An 18,970-nucleotide genomic window follows, 5' to 3' on the forward strand; every position below is an offset into this window, starting at 1 on the left:
TAGGGTTCTAGTGCAGTGGGAAGTCATGGGAACCCAGTTGCCTTATGATATTTGAGGTGGGAAGGGAGTTCCCACAGTGGTTGTGGTGAAGGGAGGAGCGCTGCTTACAGCAGAGCAGCATTAATACAGAGTACTGGGTATAAATGTAAAAGTTTATTCATTCCCATGCTGCTTTTAAATCCATCGTGCCCTGTATATAATATACTTGATATGCGTATTAATTGATTTTGTCTTTCTAAAACCAGTTTTGCTTCATGATCATTTTTCGGCCTCAGGGAAAGCATCAATCGCAATATTGTCAAATGGCCAAAGAGAGATAATCTGGAGAGCTAGGGAGGGGGTGGGAAGGAGGTTTCCAATGATATTTAACACGTATTGTACCTATACAAATATATCTTGGAAACACAGTTGCTGTAGCCTACTTTAACATCCATGTGGATATTATCATTGGATATTACCATTGTGATACACAATTCGCACACTGAAATCTTCAAGCTGACAGAAAACATGGACAAAGGGGTTGGAAGGGAAGACGGAATTCATCTCACAAGGATAATTAATGTGTGAATTGTAAAGAACGTATAATGAATTCAATGAAAACTTCACATTTTGGGGCCAAAATAGCCAAATCAAAAACAGAATTAATTAACTTGGAGAATCTTTTCAATGGGCGATTTTATGCTAATATGTAGTATTCACTTTCTCCCAAAAAGCTATGCTCATGGTTTACTTGGTTTGCTATAAACTACAGACCCTAGCTCATTCAATTATTTATCTAATTTTAACGCAGGAATTTTTCGCACTTGAGTGCACCAGATAATATTTCTTTTTATTTTATTTTATTAGCGTAATGTACAGCATGTTCAAAGAGTTTATTTACAAATTCTGATTAGCGGTAATTAGACCACATGGTTTGGAAAATTCTTTATTTCCCACAGTCGGTGCACCAGTATGAGACACAGCCAGTACTCTGAACATTGGGATCTACTTGGGGCTCTTTAGCACTATTCTGCAGCATTGTACACTAGGTGGACTAACAGAACAGGTCGCGCCTAAACTTGGCTCCGCCCCCGAAGTTTGTACTGACGTGCGCCTGACATCACGACGTCAACGCGCACACACGTTTTGGGGTCAGAGGTCGCCCTCTGACCAATCAGACCTTCGAGAGGGATATTTAAGTCCCTAGCTCACTCCAGTACCTTGCCCTGTCGTGGTTTCCTGTTCCTGGTTTCCTGATCTTGCTTTATATTTGCTTTATATTTGCTTTATATTTGCTTTATATTTGTGAATCTGATTTCCTGGTATCCTGATCTTGGCTTTTCCCTGGTTATTCTGAATTCTGGTTTCCCTGACTTGGCTTGTGTAAAAGGTATTGTGTATTTTCTGGCTTCCTTGACCTCCGCTTTCCCTTTGACCATTCTCTTTCTCTAGCCTATTAGTCCGGCCATTCTACGGTCCGGTTTACGCTCTGTCCTTTTATTTTCCTTTTCTTGTCTATGTATATGTTTACATAGTTTCTGCATGCTGGACCACACTAGTAGTCGTGACAATATGTGAGATAACATTAAGTGGTCTTGCTATGCAAGAACACTTAATGAAGGGTTAGTCTTTTGGATGACACAGTTTGAAGAGTGGGAGCAGGGTTGGTTACCAAGGTGCAGGAAGGGAAAAACTACTAACAGTTTAATTTATATGCTTTACTAAAGAAGAATGTTTTTCATGATCTTTGAGGGAACTGAGACTGGGTGAGAGTGAACAGGGAAGGCCTAGAATAATCTTGAATATGGTGTTAGAGATGCGAGTATAAATAGAGGATAGGCGTAGATCTTCTGTACAGTGTAGGGACCTGGTCGGGGCCTGGTTGAATAGAGGATAGGTAGGAGCAGCGTTATATAGAGATTTTTAAGCAAGCACCAGAATTTTAAATTGAGCCCTAAATCTTACGGAAAGCACTCCGTGTAAGGATTGACAGTGGGGGAAAGCATGAGAAATGGGGGCGGACATGAAGATGAGCCTTGCTGTAACAGAGCAACCTTGCAACGTGGAAGACCACTGAGAAGCGGATTGCAGGAGTCAAGGAGAGTGATGAATGGACCAGCACCTTAGCAACATGCGGTGTTACATAGGGGCAGATACAAGCTATGTTTTTGAGATGGAAGCGCCAGGATTTAGAGAGTGACTGGACACGAGGGGTGAAGGAGAGGTTGGAGTCAAACAGAACATCTAGGCAGCAAGCCTGTGAGGGAGAGCTGATGGTAGTGTAATTTATTTGGAGGGACAAATACACGGGAATAGCAGCTCTTGTGGGAGGAAAGACGAGACGTTCTGTTTTGGACAGGTTAAGTTTAAGAAAAAAAGCAGCCGTCCAGTTAGAAATAGCAGAGAGGGAGTCAGAAACACGAGTCAGGAGGGACAGCCTGCGATCAGGAGAGGACAGTTACATTTTCCTGTCATCCACATAAAAGTAATATTGCAATAAAACTGATGAGTTTACCAAGGGAGACAGTATAGATCAAGAACAGAAGGGGACAGTAGAATAGCTACAAGGGGGCAATGGTGCATCTGGGTGCAAAAATCGAGATGGGGGATGCAGTGCGGCTGTAGTGCTTACAAAATACTAAAGATATTGAGTGGCTTGATGTGGACATCAAGCCATGCACAGGGCAACACATCCTCACGTTAAGCTCCACCCTCACCATCAAGTGACAGATGTTTTTTGGCACTCAAAAATAGTGAGGACTCAGAGCGTCTTTCGATTGCCATTGTCCTCTATTTGCAGAATTGCTGAAAATTTACTTCCTCATTTAAAGACATCTTACATTTGACATAAAGGCTCTAATGCACAAAATATTTACTTTCGCTGAGCCTGAAGATGGTAGATAAGACCCGCTGTTGCAGTCTACATAAAATATGTTTTTTTCTTTGTTTTAACTAGTTTTTACAATGTTTGAAAAGCATTTTTTTTTTCATTTTAGTTTACTAAAGTATAGATTCTTAAAAAAAAAATGAAAAATGGGAGGAATAGTTTGATTTTGGTTGGACAGTCCCAATTTCCGGGTCCTGTCCCACTGTTGTTCCTAGCTGTAACAGTCCCCAACAAGCATAGCGTGAGCACTGAAACGGTGCTTCCTGTATGGTCAGTCCTTGGTGAGCTGGCCTACTTGCCTGGCAGGCAGTCTGGCATGCATTCCCTATCTGGGCGGTTCTGCCATTTTTGCCTGTCCCACCGACATCCCGTTTCACAGGTATGCTGCCAAAACCAGAGTACAAGCATTGTCTCTGTCCTAAACCCTCATTTCACTTCATCAGGCTTCTATCATTTTACCAATCCTGACGTAGGCGGAGGAAAAGCGGAGGTGGAACCCGACTCAGCGCCGAGAGACATCAGATAAGTAATGAAAAGGTTTTACCCCTTTCAGCACTGTGGAGGGGGGATGCGTGAGGGAGGGGAAGACAGAGGTTCTATAGTGCTTGCAACAACATATGGATAGTAATAATGGACTGATTGTAGGGTGTATTTAAGAGGGAGTCAGGGGGTGATACTTTTATGCATTTTTGTACTTGTCTTTTGAATAAGAAGCAGTCCCTAAGGAAGTCCCTGATTGGGATGAAACGCGTCGGATAGATTTTATTTGTATTTGATGCTGACTGATTTTTACTTCAGTGTAAGTAATAAATATATTTTTAGACTATACTTCAATCTACTTTTACCTTATTCTGGATGCACTTTGTTTTACATGCTGCTGAGACCTGCAATATCAATTACTAAGATAGAGACACAATCTGAGATCTCCAATGATTGCTGAATGCCCTTTTTATTCAACCAAAGTGTGAGTGACCCATTGGCACTAATTATTACCTTATCCGGGTTTTACAGAGTAGCACTATGTTTTATCTTTATTTCCCCTATTTTGATTTCACCCTATTTTGTTTGCATATATGTTATATAGAGTAACAGGAATCTGATGCGTTCAACGCAGGTGACACGGATTGGTGCACAATTCTATCTTGGAGTGACACTTTGATGAGTAATAAATAGAATGTTCTATCCTATGGTGGGTCTGTTCATAAACAGTTGCGTAAGCACAAATAATGACATTGTTTAAAATCGTCTAAAGTTCACTGAGTTTTCCCTGCGCCCTGGATTACATCATAAACAAAATCCATGTTAGATATTTCTCTTAAAGAGACAGTTTAGGCACCACAACAACCTAATCAAAATTAGGTTGGTATGGCGCCTTATGGTGTCAGGAGGTCCACCAACTCACTCTTCCCTCAAAGCGGTTAAATGCCCTCAGCCAATCAGCATCGTTCCTGCCAGGGGGTACTCCATGCTTCCTGAAAATGATATCTGGGAGGGAGCTGAGATTAGCACTGGAGGCAACTTTGGGGTGAAACTGTTTGTTTAACCCTTTGAGGTAAAAGTGACCCTAGTGGCCTCCTTGCACCATAACAACTTAATAAAGATAAAGTTGTTTTGGTGTGTAGAGTGCCCCTTTAACTCTGTTTAGGGGTGCGGAGTGAAATAGTTTCTCCCAGCACTGAGCTATTTAAAAATGAAACCGGGATTTAAAGAGTGAATTTATTCATTATACAAAGCTGCGCTGTGTTCCACTTTTAGGAGAAATGATGAATAAAACATTGAGCGCCTCTAACGTGCCTTTAGCCCTTTATATGATTCTCTAATTTCTTTAAAACCTATAGTAAATATTTAGCTATTTACATCACAATCCAGTTCAGTCCAAAGCACAGTCAGTGCACACATTGCAATGTAATAAAAAAATGAAAAAAGCTAATTTAGTTTAATATTTACTGAAGGAGCTGTACTTTTATACACACTGCATCTTATGTTTCAATGTAATACAAATACTTTCAATTTGAAAGAGCATTATTATTATTCTGCATTTATTTTTTCAATTCTTCTGAAAATTACAATAAAAAAAAAAAAACGAAAATAATTTCAGCTTGAAAATGTATATCTCTAGCTGAGTGTAAGGTATATTGTAAACAAATCTGACAGATCACAATTTCCTGACCTAAAGATATTGGGAATTGAACTTGAGCGAAGGGCTCGAGTGCAGTGGGAAGTCATGGGAACTTTGTTCGTTCCCTTACTATATCTGCAGAGGGAATAAAGTTCCCACAGTTGTTGAACGAGCAGCTTTCATACAGTGCACTGGGTGTAAATGTAAAAGTGCTGACCCTTAATTTCTTCCTATGCAGCTTTTAAAACCAGAGTGCTTTCTTTATAATTGTTAAGTTTAACAGGGAAAAGACTATATCCCAAAAATGTTTGTCATCGGGTAATGTGTTTATGCCAGCAGGATATCAATGAGAGCACCTGACAGGAACAATTTGCAAGTGAGAAAGTCACCCATTAATATTACTGCTATTTACAGGTCTTACAACCAGATTTATATAAGCTGTATCCCTCGTCACCTGGATATCAGGCTGAGTGATGCACCGTATACAGTAACTGTAAGGCAGCACGGACTGGGCCACAACGCTTTAAAAGAAAACTGTCATCATTTTTTATCATTATTGAAAATAAAAGATTATACGTGTGTTACATTGTATGGCATACAGAAATGTAATTATATTTACAGCATCCATAAATTGTATGTCACCCAACATTTAAAACAGACAAAGAGGGACACATTAATTGTAGGGGTGGGGTGGGGTGTGGCCAGGGATTGGGAGAAATATTAGGTGATTTATTAACAATTTATACAACTAAAATATAATTTAGGAAAACAACAATGTATCTTATTTACACAGACTTATCTCTAAACACATGTATTGTAGTTTAAGGACAGTTTATATGATGAAGATTATTGCTGTGGAGCTCTGTTATACACTCAGACACACTGCTGTGGAGCTTTGTTACACTCAGACACACTGCTGTGGAGCTCTGTTATACACTCAGACACACTGCTGTGGAGCTCTGTTATACACTCAGACACACTGCTGTGGAGCTTTGTTACACTCAGACACACTGCTGTGGTGATCTGTTATACACTCAGACACACTGCTGTTGAGTACAGACAGTCACACACACACACACACATACACACCTATACAAACACAGTTATACATACACAAATATAAACACATACCGTATATACTCGAGTATAAGCCGAGTTTTTCAGCACATTTTTTGTGCTGAAAAACCCCAACTCGGCTTATACTCGAGTCAGTGCCTGTATTATGGCAATAAGTTTTCCCAGTTTTTTTGGGTAAAATTAGGGACATCGGCTTCTATTCGTGTCGGCTTATACTCGAGTATATACGGTAATCACAGATGCATATACAAACTCATACTGACACATAGTCACACAGACATACACACACTCATACACACACAGTCATACAGATACACACATATTGATACACACACAGTCACACTCATACAGACACAGTGATACAGACACACATACACATACAGACACAGTCATACAGAAACTCATACAGTCACATACACACAATCATACAGAGACACAGTCATACAGTCATACACATATACACACTGAAGTTAAGGCAGGTCCCAGAGGAAAGTATATACATTAAAAAAGTCTGCACTTTAATAATACAATCATACAAACTTAATGTAGTAATGTGCTTCGGCTGGTGGCAACTTACTCAAGAGGACTTTTTAAGACCAGGGCACAGCGGGACATGCAGGGACAGAGAAAGGGGGAGGCAGTTAGGAGGCGGCTACTGCTCTGCACCATCACCCATTAGGAAGAAGAGACCACCAGGAGGTAGCTACGCATATTACACAGTATTCTATGCGACATGCATGCCAGATTCTGCTTATTTTTCTTCCGTCAGGCGTGTTGCCTGTCACAGTGCCTGTGCTCCCTGCAGTGAAGCGCTGGATGCTCAAAGGATTCTTGTGGCTGCCAGTGAGGTGGCCCCGGGTGGATTACTCAAGTAGAGTAAGTTCCTCCCTGGTGTTTTCACCCCATGAAGGGTGCCACCCGAGTGTGGTCAATAGCCCCTAGTAACGCCATTGTGCTGAGCAGATACTTACCACTGTAGCCTAAAAGCAAGTTTGGTGCTTCATAGCTGGGTAGTGCTATCTGCAGAGCCTCAGTTACCAAGCTAATGATCGGATGGGCATGATCTACTAAACTGTGCACACAATATAATAAAGCGCATGCATAATGTAAATGTAACAGACCATTTTGCACACAAGAAGTTAAAAAACGTTTAGGCGATATTCCCCTTTTCAGATGCACAGGCAGCTACTGCAATCACCAATCTCCCGAATTGCAAACACATGAATTCACCAATCTCCCGAACTGCAAACACATGAATTCACCAATCTCCCGACCTGGAACCAGGGGAATGCTCCAAACTCCCGAACAGGAAACACACGAATGCTGTAAACAGCCGAACAGGAAAAAACATCCGAACAGTTTACACTCCTGGCAGTCGCACTGTAACAGCATCCAATCCAATTCCCCCCAAGAACGAGACGACACTTCGTTTGAGGGTCAAGCAGAACTGATTTACTGGGGCTACCTGCCTGGCTTTTGTGCAGGTCTTCCACCTGGTGGACACTCCCCTAGGGGACCAGATGGAAGACTGGGAAACATATTGGACATTGACCAATCACAAGCTTACAATCCCACAATGCATCACAATCCCTCCTCCCTGTCCTGCAGATAATTGGGTATGTAATCCAATTATCTCCAAGGACAGAGGCAAAACTCCATTAGCCACATGGCAGACAAAGGATAATAAAATACATAAAATTACATACTGTTACATTTATCACATAGAACATACACATTCTACCTATCCTCAGATAGCTTAGATCTGAGCGCACATTATTACCGGATGGCGCTCAGATCACATACATACAGTTCAATCGCCATGGAGCCAAAGTCTTTCATACAGTCTTTCAGTATACGGCTGGGCTCCATGGCATAGCTATCTGGGGTAGCATGGCTTTAACAGTCCGCAGAAAGGCACAAACCAGCCTTTCTGCAGTGAAAAAGAACAGGGGCCATAGTCCAGCAGCAGGAGGTGGGCGACCAGGCTCCTCCAGTGGCCAGTGGCGCGGTTGGTTCCGCCACAGTAAAAAATATATATATATATTTTATGTGGCTCATCTGGAACTCTGCAGGCAAAATAGTCTGCAGAACTGCCTTCGTTTTAGTTAATTCAGCTAGTGCTATGCAACGTTTCTTAGAGAACTTGTTTTGCAATTTCGTTTCCTTGGTGCTAAGAAACCAAAGTGAGAATTACATGTTCTTTATACAAATAAGGATGTTTAATTTCTGGAGACAGGTTCACTTAAAAACAACAAACACAGTGACAGAGAGATTACCCAAGAATGACAGAGAGATAAATGCTGTTTGTTTAGTGGTCCATTAGGTTCATTAATTCCGACTTATTTATTTTTCTTAAGGTATTTGTACAATATTGATTGAATAGATTGTAAGCCATAACAGAGGGGGACAGGGTTAAATGAACATTTGGAGCACCCTAACCACTGCAGTGCACTGTAGTAGTTATTTTGATAACAGTGCCCTTGTGCACCCCTCTCCCCCACGTTGTAAGTAGTCATCTGTTTCTAGAATTGTTTAACTTCGTGCAGGGGTCTACCAAGCACCGCTATCTCAGGGCCGGCGCAACCGTTAGGTGAACTAGGCATTCGCCTGCTGGGGCGTCATAGGCTCCCCCTGTCCTGGGCCGCAGTGCTGGGTGAGCGGATCTTGAGCTACCCCCTCCCCAACGCCGGGCCGATCCTCCAGGCGCCCGACAGTGGGGGAGCTGAGAGGAACCCTGTCACAGGGGGCCCAGGAGGTGGCAATTTGGTCACCTCAGGGCGTCCTCGAAGCTGTCCTTCAGTATGGCAGAGCAGGCACCTGCTTACCCAGATGGCAGGTGCCTGATCTGCTGATAAATGCTGGAGGAGAGGAGGCAGCTCCCCACTCCTCCCTCGCGTGCCGTCTGTAATGCAGGGTGCCGGAATATGATGTAATTCCAGCCTTGGCATACTAAACAACGCGCTGGAGGAGTGAGGAGCTGCCCCACACTGGACCCCAGGGAGGTAGGGAGGCTGGATGTCTAAGTATATGTGTCAGTGAGTTTTTGACTGTGTTTGACTGTCAGTGAGTGTCTGCCTGTGTGTGTGTGTGTGTGTGTCTATCAGTGAGTGTGTTAGTGTTTGACTGTCAGTGTGTGTGTCTGTTAGTGAGTGTCTGCCTGTGTGTCTGTCAGTGAAAGAGTATGTATGTCAGTGAGTGTCTGTGTAGTCTGTGTATGTGTGGGTCTGTCAGTGAGTGAGTGTATGTCTGTCAGTGAGTGTCTGTGTGTGTGTATATGTCAGTCAGTGAGTGTGTAAGTGTTTGTCAGTGTGTGTGTGTCAGTCAGTGTCTATCTGTGTGTCTGTCAGTGAGTGTCTGTGTGTGTGTCTGTCTGTCAGTGAGTGAGTGTATGTCTGTCAGCGAGTTTCTATGTGTGTGTCAGTGAGTGTGTGTGTCTGCCATTGTATGTCTGTCAGTGAGTGAGTGTATGTCTGTCAGTGAGTGAGTGTATGCCAGTGAGTTTCTGTGTGTGTGTCTGCCAGTGTGTGGCGTCGCTAGGGGGGGGGGCAGAGGGGGCCATGGCCCCCCACATCATGCTGTGCCCCCCTTGAGCCCCCCCCAAATTCCGTCAACCTCTCCCCTCCCTGTGTGTATGTTTAGGTATGTGTACATCTGTGTGTATCTGTGAGTGTCTGTGTTTATCTGTATCTGTGAGTGTCAGTGTGTATGTGTGTGTGTATGTGTGTATCTGTATCTGTGAGTGTCAATGTGTATCTGTGAGTGTCTGGGTGTATCTGTATCTGTGAGTGTCAGTGCGTATCTGTGAGTGTCTGTGTGTATCTGTATCTGTGAGTGTCAGTGTGTATCTGTGAGTGTCAGTGTCAGTGTGTATGTGTGTGTATTTGTGAGTGTCAGTGTGTATCTGTATCTGTGAGTGTCAGTGTGTATCTGTGTGTATCTGTGAGTGTCAGTGTGTATGTGTGAGTCTCAGTGTGTCAGTGTGTGTATCTGTGAGTGTCAGTGTGTATCTGTATCTGTGAGTGTCAGTGTGTATGTGTGTGTATCTGTGAGTGTCAGTGTGTATCTGTATCTGCGAGTGTTAGTGTGTATGTGTGTGTATCTGTGAGTGTCAGTGTGTATCTGTGAGTATCAGCGTGTATGTGTGTGCATCTGTGAGTGTCAGTGTGCATCTGTGAATGTCAGTGTGCATCTGTGAGTGTCGGTGTATCTGGGTGTGTCAGTGTGTATCTGTGAGTTTCAGTGTGTATCTGTGAGTGTCAGTGTGTATCTGTGAGTGTCAGTGTGTATCTGAGAGTGTCAGTGTGTATCTGTGAGTATGTTTGTGTGTTAGTGTCCAACAATACAAGGTAATAGAATATACAGGCAACACTCCGGTTACTGAAGGTGTATTTATTGAAGGGTAGAACACCACATAAAAGTGCAACTTTTCAGCCCTAGACGGACTTAAACATGATTAAGGCCCTCTAGGGCCGAAACGTTGCACGTTTGCACTTTTAAGGGGTTCTATACTCCAATAAATATATCTTCAGTACCTGGAGTTTTGTCTGTATATTCTATTGCCTTGTATCTGTGTGTGTGTGTGTGTATGTGAAGGTATGTGTGTCATTTTGTGTATATTTCGGGATGTGTGTGTGTGTGCATGTGTTGGTTATGTGTGGGTATGTGTATCTGTGTATGTAGGTATCTGTGTGTGAATGTGTAGGTATAGGTTTGTATCTCTGGGTGTGCCAGTGTATGTGTGTGAAGGTATATGTTTTTCTCTATGTGTATGTGCCAGTGTGTTATTGTGTTTTCATATCACTGTGTGTGGCCGCATATGTGTACAGCCTCCTATCCCCTAAACAAGAGTCCCCTATTCCTCCACTGCAGCCCTTTTCACCCCGCTCTAGCCCACCACCAGTGCCCATCCCGAGATTTGGTTCTGGATCCGCCACTGCTCGGCAGTCTGTGTGTGTGTCTGTGTGTGTGTGTGTGTATGGACTCAGCAGTCTGTTTGTGTGTGTATGGACTCAGCAGTCTGTGTGTGTGTATGGACTCAGCAGTATGTGTGTGTATGGACTCAGCAGTCTGTGTGTGTGTATGGACTCAGCAGTCTGTGTGTGTGTGTGTGTGTGTGTGTGCATGGACTCAGCAGTCTGTGTGTGTGTGTGTATATGGACTCAGCAGTGTGTGTGTGTATGGACTCAGCAGTCTGTGTGTGTGTATGGACTCAGCAGTCTGTGTGTGTGTGTGTGTGTGTGTGTATGGGCTCAGCAGTCTGTGTGTGTGTGTATGTATGGACTCAGCAGTCTGTATGTGTGTATGGACTCAGCAGTCTGTATGTGTGTATGGACTCAGCAGTCTGTGTGTCTGTGTGTGTGTGTGTGTGTGTGTTTATGGTCAGCAGTCTGTCTCTATGTGTGTGTAAGGACTCAGCAGTCTGTGTGTGTGTGTGTATGGACTGTATCAAGGGAAATGTGTTTGTTTTTTATTAATCCCTGGAAAATAATGAATTCTCCACCAGGGATTATAAAAAAAAATTTAAAAAATTGTGTCGGGGGCAGGGCTTAGCATGCAGCAGGGGCGGGGTCAAACTGTGGTGAGGGAGGGGTTAAATGTGCCCCCCTACTTTTGTCCCTGGCCCACCATGTGCCCCCCCTAAAAATGAATCCTAGAGACGCCACTGTCTGTCAGTGAGTTTCTGTGAGTGTGTGTGCCTGCCAGTGTGTGTTTGTCAGTGAGTGAGTGACATGAGGGGGCGGAAAAATGGATCTTTTGCCTTGGGCGGCAGAAATGCTTGCACCAACCCTGCACTTTCTGCTGTTCCTTTAAAGCAGGGGGAGCCCAAAAGGTAGATTTCCAGATATTGTAGAACTACAACTCCCACAATGCTTTGACTTTAGAATGACAAAGCATCATGGAGGCTGACATTTTAAACCATCTGGGGATCTACCTTTTGGGCACCCCTTCTTTAAAGGATTCCCCAGTTGGTAAGACAAGAATAATTTGAAGAAAGGCATTATATATGCTGAATTCAAACTTTTAGTTGGACAAGTTACTTTGAATCAGTTGTATACAACCCTGGGCAGTGACCACCTGGTGAGGTTTCAGGATGGTGGGGCTTTAGACTCTACCCACTAACTTGACTCTAAACACTTCACCCAATGTTCTTACCCCTTGACCTAATGAGGCATCAACACCATAATCACTTTAATCAAGGCTGACTCCAGCCCAAAGCTATCACCCATGGAAAATCTGTAATGTTGGCAGCACAGATCTAATTCTGACAATACAATGTGGATGATTATTTACATGATATTCCATTGAATGTATATATTTCTGAAACGTATCCTGTTAAGGATGTGATTTTACCTGTTTGTTTATTGTACATATTTTATTAAAACTTTGTCATATTGTTTCATTGTACAAAGCACATTGTACTTTTATGGATCAATGATTTGTGTCATTTTGTACTTTCATTGTTTTGGTGAATAATACCAAGAGCTTGCTATGATATAATGTCAAATCCTGGCTTGTTCTAAAACCAAAGAAAAATGGATCTTACAATCAAATAATTGGTGACAAACCTACTCAAAAAAAAATTAAAATTAAAAATTAAAATGTATAAAGTATATATAATATTCCAAGAAGAGTGGCTTATGGATTTGTAACTTCAATAAAGTGATGCTGTTTATTCAGCTAATACATAGATCCAAGTTGACGTTTTAGTCTCTGAGAGTGACTTTTATCACGACAACCAAAACACACCAAACCTAAATAGACAACAGAACGTGACAGTGAGGTTGACTGTGAAATTAAGGTTGAGTGAGGTCAGAATGACATCACATCCCACCGAAGAATCCTCCTCCTCCTCCTCAATAGTGCATGTAAGCAAACAAGCAAAGCACCAATTAGAAAGAGGGTCCTATTCACTAAACCGTGAGAAAAACAACGGGACACACACAAGCAGGGACAAATTTGCCGCCAGACAAACAAGGCATTTGCCTTGGGCGACAGTTTCCTGCCGACTAACTAACAATCCAGGCAGGCGGGCGGCTAACTAAAAATCCATGCGGGCGGCGCTGGCGAGGGAGCACTGATTTGTGATCTCTCTGCTCAGCTCCCTTGTGCACCACAGAGGGATGCCGGGAGCCGGGCAGAGACAGCTCACAAGTCAGTACTCCCTCGCCAGTGCCGCCACATGGATTTCTAGTTAGCCGCCCGCCTGCCTGGATTGTTAGTTAGCCACACAACTGCCTGCCTCCCTTACTGTCAGAAGGGACCCCAGGACCCCAGGTAGAAAAAAATCCACGCAGCACTCCCAAAGGTAGGGTGGATTTAAACTAAAAAAGAAAAAAATAATTGGTTAATGTTTGGGGAGGGGAGGGGAGGGAAGGGGGGGCTGTCAGTGTGTGTATGTCAGTGTGTATGTCTGGCTGTGTGTATGTGAGTGATTGTGTGTGTATGTCTGTCAATGTGCATCTGAGTGATTGTGTGTGTGTGTGTGTGTGTGTGTGTGTGTATGTCTGTCAGTGTGCCTGTCACTGTGTGGCTGTCTGTCATTGAGTGAGAGTGTGTGTGTGTCTGTCAGTGAATATGTGTTTGCTTCTGAGTGATTGCATCTGTGAGGGCGCCTGTTTGTCTGAGTGAATGTGTGTTATTGTGTATGCCTGTCAGTGTGTGTGTCTGCATCATTGTGTGTGTATGTCAGTGATTGTGTGTATGTCAGTGAGTCAGTGATTGTTTGTGTCAAATCAGTGTGTGTATGTCAGTGTATCTGAGAGTGTGTCTGTCAGTCAAAGTGTGTGTTAGTCGTTTAACAGGAAGTGGTGTGGCATTGACAGGAAGGGGTGGGGCAAATGTAAATTAGGGGGTGCCTGAGTTCCGTCATGCGTAGGGCAGCACAGATACTAAATACATCACTGCACACAGGTAATCCTAACTAGACGGGAATTAAGCCACCACCTAGTAATTTCCAATAAAACAAGAGGATTTTATGAAAAATTAGACCCTTCACTCACCCATATAAATAGAAATATACCTGTAGTACCACAATACATAACACCAAGAAATACCTAACTGGAATATTAAAGGATGAAATGTACGAGGTATACTCAGAGAACATTATCAATAAGCAATATAACATGTTCTGAGCAATATTGCTTATTATGTATGGATTTCCACAAAAAATATCCTTAATTATATAACAGTGGTTACGTTTAAATGACCAGCAAGTTTTTATCAGCCCTATATACAAAATATAAACACATAAAATGTATCTACGTCAATCTAGTAAACGTGATAAGGTGGCATCGAAATTATTGTTTTGAATTTGTGTTGCGGTTTAATGATAGACCAAATATTCAGGGCAAAAATCTAACTTTTTAAAAAGCTAATTGATTCAGTAGATTAATACTTTGCATCTTTTTATCCTGATACTGTAATGAATTTGAACATAGTCTAATTTACCTTAGCACAAAATAAACAATATAGAGGATTTTGATTATTTTTGACTGATTACTTTTTCTGTTTACAAGAATGGCCAAAGGAGAGGAAAAGTTTGTTTCATGCCAGTTTATTAACATACACTGCCCTTAGCAATCATGAAGAGAAACGTGGAGGATAATCCAGTCTCTGAACCGGTTTCACATGTCTAGACATCTATGTAGAAATTCCAAAATATCAAAGGAAGAACCAAAACTAAGACAACAGCCTTCACGTATAATGACTCCACATATCTGTAGAGAAAGCAAAGTTGCAGTGTTGATTCTTTCCTCATGCTATTCTCTCAACGGAGAGCTGACTATTATATGTCGGAGACTAGTGATAATATTTGGCCAATTAGAAATGATGATGTATAGAAATTGCATGGCGTGTTTTGGAGGTGTTAGAAGAACATTTCAAAAAGTTTACTCGTCTGTGTTGTTTTTGTAAGCAACAATAAAGTGTAGTTTTGTTCAAAATAAACAACAATAAAGTTCTGTTTAGCCATTGTCAGCATAGTTCACATCATACTACAAGATAGATTTATTAACAAGGTAGGTAGGTAACAAGAGTTTTTCTGGGGAAAACTTCAGAAAATTAAAGGAACCCGTCAACATTTTTATTATTATTTAAAATAAAAGATTACATGTATTATAGCTGTTTTCAACAGGTGTACGAACATCGGCAGGGGGGTAGACGGGGGAAGAAAAGCACTGCAGACTCACAGGTGATTTGGATAAGGAACTGGACCAATCGGACCACGAACAAAGGAAGACATCCACGGAACCACCAATGGACTTGGGGATTAGCCCTATTTAAAGGGACTTGCGGGTGGGAATAGTTAGGCTGCTTTGATTGTATGTTTGTTACTCATATTGATTTAAAGGTCCCTGAGGAAGTCCCACGGTTTGGGATGAAATGCGTTGGACCATTCCTCTGCTGTTTTTAAGCATTGTATTGGTGTTCATTCACCCTTTTATTTATAATAAAGCTGCCAATCTTTTCTAAGCGGTGTATATGGACCGTGGAGAGGGATTTACAGCCCCCCCGTCACCATCAAAGGAGTAACCCTTTGAGCGCATTTTATACCATAATCCTGTGAGTGTATCTATTTACAGCGCACATACTTCACTTTAAACTGTATTACACTATATTTTGTTTTATGTTCTTTTTAGATTTCACAGCCGTTTCCCGTATGTTTTTGTTGTCTACATTCCGGTTGATATGAGATCACCACCTGGGAAGTGATCTTAGGGAGGCTGTCCAACTTTACTACTTAGATACGTATATTATATACTTGTTATACACTATTTTCACGTTTATATTGGGGTGATAGTATTTGTTTCCATTTCTTAGCTAACTCTTGCTCTATGGAGGAGGTCATCTTTATGTCCTCTTTAGTCAGAAGCCAAACACAAATAATCCGAGTAATCAAGAGTTAGTGTACATTCACAAATCCTGGCAACAAGCACGAGTTCCTGGCATCTCTTAAATGCACTTGGTGTTCATTTGAGCCCTTTATTTGTATTGATATGTATTGCTTATTAACAAAGAGAATATAAACTAGCTGTCACCCCAGAGCAGCATGAAAACCAGAGATGCACCGATTGAAACATTGTTAATTTATATATAGTTATCACAAAATAATCCACAACAAAACTATATTACATGCAGACTTTTACTTTAACTAAACATCTTTCTGATTTTTTTCATGGAGGTTGGCAGCACTTGGTCAAGCAGATGGTTAAGCAAACTGACTTTGTTTTACTCTATACATCTAAAGGAATGATTAAACTGTCTGATTTATATGGAGAAACAGGGGAAAATGGGAAAAGTATTTTCTTTATTTAAAGTAAATAATAACTTGGCTTAATAAATAAAAAAAAAATTAAGTATCAAAGGTTTGTTTCTTGCAAATAAAAAAATAAAAAAAAATAGTTAAAACATAACGAAAATACCTTACCCATCCCTACACATAATTATTTCTTTATATAAACATTACTCTATTCTAAGTCAGGATTTTATTTGAGTTTCCATTGACATTCTTCCAGTAAAAAGAATCAATAAGCACTCAAGGACTGGAATATATTAGGAGCTGGTTGGTGGTACGTATCGATGTTGTAATATATGGTTTTAAAGAGGTCAACATTGATTATAGTACACTACTTTGTATTTTACTATAGTAGTTCACCAGGCCATGATTCAGCTATCCACTTTATGAGATCTAACTGATATTAGGATACAAAGCAATCTACAAGCACATACATGTTGAGTAGAACTGTGATTGAGTCTCCTTCACAAACACGCCTTGCTAGCACAATACATTAGGCACGAAAAGTTATTAGTTCCACCCTATGGTTTGGCAATACTGATACTGGAAAGATTAACTAGGGCAGCGCTACTGAACTACGACAGTAATTATCTTCATCGGTTGCTTTTACACACTTAAAGGAACATTTGTTTTTAAAGCTGCATGTATTGTTTAATGTAGAACTATGTGTCTACAGATGTTGCAGAATTGTTAATATACTCTGTGGCTGATACAGATGTTGCAGAATAATTGTAGCATCACACCAGCGCATGCGTAGATGGCCGCACTTCTGAATGCTGCACACAACTTTTAAGAAGATATTGCTTATAATTTCAGGGCTTGTGAATGACTAATCCAAACATGATGAAAGAATAATCCACAGCTAAAATGTTTAAAAATGACTCCAGTGTTAATGGATAGTCTCTCTGCACTGGTCCACGACACCACTAAAAGCTACAACATTTGTGAACCCTGGCTCTCTGAATTCCCCCTCCCTATATGAATAAAAATAATAAATACATTTAAAGAGCCCAACATGCAACATATTGCGACAACTGAGGACATTTACTCAATATACCCCTCTCCTAGACATACTACTATCTTACCCCCTACTCCTCCATCCCCACTGCTTCCCCTTTGCCCCTTTATATACTTACCTTCTACCATTACCTACCTACTGGTCCCACACCACTACCCCAAAAATACGCAGAACCAGCTCTTACCTCCACTGAACAGACGAAATCCCAGTAATCACACCATGAGCTACGCAGGCAGTGAGGACAATATGATTGGCTTGCAAAACAGGCCTCGTCAGGAGGACCAAGGGCACAACAAATCCCTCCCCCACAAAAATGTCCTCCAATATCGCATACTAAGGTAATAGGGTATACTACATTTCCATAACAAATGTAAACCCTAATATACTTTGTGACACAGAACAAAATGAACTTTACTTGTACAAGAATGTAATTGACCACTATTGTTTACTATTGCCCAATATTGGACTATGTATAATTATCGTGAACACTCACTGTACATTGTTTCCAATTGTAACCTTCTGGATCCTTTCCTTTCTGTAGCCTCAACCCCATGTTGAAAATTTTGAAAAACATTCCACAAATAAAGAATTTATATAAAAAAATAATAATAAATGACTCCAGTGGGCACGGAGAGTGCCAAGATCGAGAGGGCCATTTCAAGTCTATATCGGTTTCTGTTGTTGGAGAAGCATACTCGGTTTAAATGGGAGTGGGAGAACATCCTAGGCACAAGGAATGAGGTTCCGATTCTGCATCATAAATTCTCTATTAGCGCAAGATATTAGGAGGTCAATTATAAATGTCTCTCATCTATCGCACCCCCATCAGAGTGCTAGAGATGTGGGATCAATTAAGAACATATGGTGGGACTGCCCGATCATACAAGCCTACTGGCAAATGGGTAGGGATACCCTCACACAGTATTTGAGACTTGCATTCGAAAACTTTCTACTACATGTCACTCCCCTACCAATCTCTTAATATAATCATTCAATATTGATCCACCTTCCGAATGCATCAAATACATTTGTGGCAAGCCTCTGGAAGAGCCTGCAAGTAAAAAGCTCTGGTTTGATAGTGTTTAAAGCAGGTGAATACCTGATAGCCTCTCTGAGGGGAACTGGAAAAGAACATGCTGAACAGTGGTATTTACTGGATGCATATATGTCCCATTGTGAGAGATCCATAGGCAATGGCAATGAGACAGAGAATTAGATGGAAATAAATCTTTTGCCAATCTAGGGGGAGGAGAGAAGTGGTGGGCAGGGTGGATGGGAGGGGTAATTGGGCTAATTCTTTACTATTTTTTAACTTCTCTCACTGTCATATTTTCATTCAATTGGTGAAACAAACAGAATTGAAGATTGCTAAGAAAATACTTGGGCAATCTCTGAGATGAATGATTTTTGTGTTAAACCCCAGACTGGTCATAATGATCCAACTGAGATACGTTGTGATAAATTGTGATAATACTACTTACCACTGCAACCACATACTGCTCCGATCTTCTACCTATCTACATGTTGTACAATAAAAAAAAAATTCCCCAAAAAATAAAATTATCCTTATTTTCTAATACATTTTACGCACAAAGC

At 41.4% G+C, this 18,970-nt stretch overlaps 1 protein-coding gene across 1 annotated transcript in view; it reads right to left on the reverse strand.

Annotated features, from left to right (window-relative positions):
- MAL2 (mal, T cell differentiation protein 2) overlaps positions 1-18,970 on the reverse strand; it is a 61,857-nt gene that overhangs the window by 15,017 nt on the left and 27,870 nt on the right. The window lies entirely within an intron of this gene.

Source organism: Pelobates fuscus, chromosome 4 (genome assembly GCF_036172605.1).
Source record: "Pelobates fuscus isolate aPelFus1 chromosome 4, aPelFus1.pri, whole genome shotgun sequence".
Lineage (NCBI taxonomy): Eukaryota > Metazoa > Chordata > Amphibia > Anura > Pelobatidae > Pelobates > Pelobates fuscus.